Here is a 5,411-nt window from a genome sequence, read left to right as displayed (position 1 = left end):
TAGGTTGGCGGAGGGGCCATCGAGACAAGTTACATCTTGGAATACTTATGATATCAATGGGTACACGTACTATACCCACGCAAAGGATAGTAAATATGTGAACCAAAACAGCGGCGTTCGAATAGAGGCTCTCGATGGATTAGGGCGAAAGATCCAATACTTTGGCATCATTGAAGAGATATGGGAACTTGACTATGGAAGGGATATAACGGTGGCCCTGTTTCGATGCCGCTGGATCAAACAACACCAACTGAACGAGATCGGATTGAGAGTCCTGGACCTCGAGAATCTAGGCTACCAAGATGACCCTTGGGTGCTCGCTTCACGTGTCGCACAAGTTTTCTATATGTCTGACCCACAAAGTAACCTCCCCCCGAAGAAGAAGACAAAGCACGTGGTTGCCTCCGGGAAACAACACATTATTGGAGTTGATGGCGTGGACGATGTTGAAGCTTACAATAACTATGATGAGATGCCGTTATTCACAGACTTTCCTAAGAAGATCAGTGTTGTGGAAAAGAACATCCCCAAAGATATAATGCCATGGGAACGAAAAGGTGTCAATGGGAAAGTCGTTACAGCGGGCTAGCTAGTTGTGTGTGTTTGTAAGGCTTCATTTATGCATGCGTGTGAGACTATATATTTGTCTGAAACTATGTCACACACTTGTCAAATTTGATCTACATTTTGTTCAAACTTTCTCAAATGAAAAAATGTACTATATAAGGATTGTATATCTTGATGAGATGAACAACTTGGTATTCAAAACTTTTCAATTTGAGATAACCTAGGGTTCCGAAAACTAGTTTGTAGGCGTCAAATTTAAAAATCACAAATTTGAACCGTCCAAACTTTCTCAAATGGAAAGTTGACCAAACAACAATTATAGATCTTGCTGAGATGATCAAACTTGGTATTCAAAACTTTTCAATTTGAAGTTATTTAGAGTTCATAATACTAGAGTCAAAGTGTTGTTTTTTCATTTGACCAAATTTGACTTGGTCATACTTGCTCAAATGAGACACTAAATGACCTCAGATGGAAAAACTCTGAATAACAAGGTTGTTCATCTCATCGAGATCTACAATCCTTACATAGCTTATTTTCCCATTTGAGAAAGTTTTATCAAACACTAGTCACAAATTCTTGAATCTGAAACTATGTCACACACTTGTCAAATTTGATCTACATTTTGTTCAAACTTTCTCAAATGAAAAAATGTACTATATAAGGATTGTATATCTTGATGAGATGAACAAACTTGGTATTCAAAACTTTTCAATTTGAGATAACCTAGGGTTCCGAAAACTAGTTTGTAGGCGTCGAAATTTAAAAATCACAAATTTGAACCGTCCAAACTTTCTCAAATGGAAAGTTGACCAAAACAACAATTGTAGATCTTGCTGAGATGATCAAACTTGGTATTCAAAACTTTTCAATTTGAAGTTATTTAGAGTTCATAATACTAGAGTCAAAGTGTTGTTTTTTCATTTGACCAAATTTGACTTGGTCAAACTTGCTCAAATGAGACACTAAATGACCTCAGATGGAAAAACTCTGAATAACAAGGTTGTTCATCTCATCGAGATCTACAATCCTTATAGTCCATTTTTTCATTTGAGAAAGTTTTATCAAACACTAGTCACAAATTCTTGAATCTCATATAGACTGTCTGAAATATGTCACACACTTGTCAAATTTGATCTACATTTTGTTCAAACTTTCTCAAATGAAAAAATGTACTATATAAGGATTGTATATCTTGATGAGATGAACAAACTTGGTATTCAAAACTTTTCAATTTGAGATAACCTAGGGTTCCGAAAACTAGTTTGTAGGCGTCGAAATTTAAAAATCACAAATTTGAACCGTCCAAACTTTCTCAAATGGAAAGTTGACCAAAACAACAATTGTAGATATTGCTGAGATGATCAAACTTGGTATTCAAAACTTTTCAATTTGAAGTTATTTAGAGTTCATAATACTAGAGTCAAAGTGTTGTTTTTTCATTTGACCAAATTTGACTTGGTCAAACTTGCTCAAATGAGACACTAAATGACCTCAGATGGAAAAACTCTGAATAACAAGGTTGTTCATCTCATCGAGATCTACAATCCTTACATAGCCATTTTCATTTGAGAAAGTTTTATCAAACACTAGTCACAAATTCTTGAATCTCATATAGACTGTCTGAAACTATGTCACACACTTGTCAAATTTGATCTACATTTTGTTCAAACTTTCTCAAATGAAAAAATGTACTATATAAGGATTGTATATCTTGATGAGATGAACAAACTTGGTATTCAAAACTTTTCAATTTGAGATAACCTAGGGTTCCGAAAACTAGTTTGTAGGCGTCGAAATTTAAAAATCACAAATTTGAACCGTCCAAACTTTCTCAAATGGAAAGTTGACCAAAACAACAATTGTAGATATTGCTGAGATGATCAAACTTGGTATTCAAAACTTTTCAATTTGAAGTTATTTAGAGTTCATAATACTAGAGTCAAAGTGTTGTTTTTTCATTTGACCAAATTTGACTTGGTCAAACTTGCTCAAATGAGACACTAAATGACCTCAGATGGAAAAACTCTGAATAACAAGGTTGTTCATCTCATCAGATCTACAATCCTTATATAGTCCATTTTTTCATTTGAGAAAGTTTTATCAAACACTAGTCACAAATTCTTGAATCTCATATAGACTGTTGAAACTATGTCACACACTTGTCAAATTTGATCTACATTTTGTTCAAACTTTCTCAAATGAAAAAATGTACTATATAAGGATTGTATATCTTGATGAGATGAACAAACTTGGTATTCAAAACTTTTCAATTTGAGATAACCTAGGGTTCCGAAAACTAGTTTGTAGGCATCGAAATTTAAAAATCACAAATTTGAACCGTCCAAACTTTCTCAAATGGAAAGTTGACCAAAACAACAATTGTAGATCTTGCTGAGATGATCAAACTTGGTATTCAAAACTTTTCAATTTGAAGTTATTTAGAGTTCATAATACTAGAGTCAAAGTGTTGTTTTTTCATTTGACCAAATTTGACTTGGTCAAACTTGCTCAAATGAGACACTAAATGACCTCAGATGGAAAAACTCTGAATAACAAGGTTGTTCATCTCATCGAGATCTACAATCCTTACATAGCTTATTTTCCCATTTGAGAAAGTTTTATCAAACACTAGTCACAAATTCTTGAATCTCATATAGACTGTCTGAAACTATGTCACACACTTGTCAAATTTGATCTACATTTTGTTCAAAACTTTCTCAAATGAAAAAAATGTACTATATAAGGATTGTATATCTTGATGAGATGAACAAACTTGGTATTCAAAACTTTTCAATTTGAGATAACCTAGGGTTCCGAAAACTAGTTTGTAGGCGTCGAAATTTAAAAATCACAAATTGAACCGTCCAAACTTTCTCAAATGGAAAGTTGACCAAAACAACAATTGTAGATCTTGCTGAGATGATCAAACTTGGTATTCAAAACTTTTCAATTTGAAGTTATTTAGAGTTCATAATACTAGAGTCAAAGTGTTGTTTTTTCATTTGACCAAATTTGACTTGGTCAAACTTGCTCAAATGAGACACTAAATGACCTCAGATGGAAACAACTCTGAATAACAAGGTTGTTCATCTCATCGAGATCTACAATCCTTATATAGTCCATTTTTTCATTTGAGAAAGTTTTATCAAACACTAGTCACAAATTCTTGAATCTCATATAGACTGTCTGAAACTATGTCACACACTTGTCAAATTTGATCTACATTTTGTTCAACTTTCTCAAATGAAAAAATGTACTATATAAGGATTGTATATCTTGATGAGATGAACAAACTTGGTATTCAAAACTTTTCAATTTGAGATAACCTAGGGTTCCGAAAACTAGTTTGTAGGCATCGAAATTTAAAAATCACAATTTGAACCGTCCAACTTTCTCAAATGGAAAGTGACCAAAACAACTATTGTATATCTACTGATATGATCAAACTTGGTATTCAAAACTTTTCAATTTGAAGTTATTTAGAGTTCATAATACTAGAGTCAAAGTGTTGTTTTTTCATTTGACCAAATTTGACTTGGTCAAACTTGCTCAAATGAGACACTAAATGACCTCAGATGGAAAAACTCTGAATAACAAGGTTGTTCATCTCATCGAGATCTACAATCCTTACATAGCTATTTTCCCATTTGAGAAAGTTTTATCAAACACTAGTCACAAATTCTTGAATCTCATATAGACTGTCTGAAACTATGTCACACACTTGTCAAATTTGATCTACATTTTGTTCAAACTTTCTCAAATGAAAAATGTACTATATAAGGATTGTATATCTTGATGAGATGAACAAACTTGGTATTCAAAACTTTTCAATTTGAGATAACCTAGGGTTCCGAAAACTAGTTTGTAGGCGTCGAAATTTAAAAATCACAAATTTGAACCGTCCAAATTTTCTCAAATGGAAAGTTGACCAAAACAACAATTGTAGATATTGCTGAGATGATCAAACTTGGTATTCAAAACTTTTCAATTTGAAGTTATTTAGAGTTCATAATACTAGAGTCAAAGTGTTGTTTTTTCATTTGACCAAATTTGACTTGGTCAAACTTGCTCAAATGAGACACTAAATGACCTCAGATGGAAAAACTCTGAATAACAAGGTTGTTCATCTCATCAAGATCTACAATCCTTATATAGTCCATTTTTTCATTTGAGAAAGTTTGAACAAAATGTAGAATTTATAATTGTGTTTTTATGATATAAAAATATAGAATTTATAATTTAAAAAAATATTTGTAGGGGCGGTTGGATCAGGAACCGCCCCTAAAAATAGATTTGTAGGGGCGGCTGGATCAGGAACCGCCCCTACAAATGATACCTAGTATAAATTGGAGGGTAGCGCACGGGAGTCATCGTCTGGGCGCTGTCTTCTCCCTCCGACGCCGTCAGGCTGCTAGGGTTTCCACCGCTGCCCACGCTGCCGGCCCCGCCGCCGGTCCCGCGCTCACCCACACCAGCCCTCGGCGCTCGGCGTCCCGCCCCCGGCCCCTGGAGCCCGCCCCCGCGCGCCGACGACGCAGGCTCCCGGCGCCCCGCGCCCAGCCCCCGACGTCCTGCCCCCGCACGCCGACGACGGGCGAGCTCCTCGGCGGTGGGTGAGCGCGGCCGCGCCCCTACGGCTTCTGTACCTTCGACCACTTCAACTCGCCAGGCCACCGGCCGTCAGGACCCCTTCGACGACCTCATCACCCGCCACTCCGGCTCACCGTCGTCTTCTGAACACCTGTGCCGGTACGCTCCTTCTTTAGGATCTGCTAGAAACTAAAATGCATTTAGACGAATAGCTTGAATCCTTTGCTGGGAGATGCATTTAGACGAATTGT

Source organism: Miscanthus floridulus, chromosome 10, assembly GCF_019320115.1.
Source record: "Miscanthus floridulus cultivar M001 chromosome 10, ASM1932011v1, whole genome shotgun sequence".
Taxonomy (NCBI): domain Eukaryota; kingdom Viridiplantae; phylum Streptophyta; class Magnoliopsida; order Poales; family Poaceae; genus Miscanthus; species Miscanthus floridulus.
The sequence above is the reverse complement of the archived record's forward strand: the minus strand, read 5'-3'. Positions refer to the sequence as shown.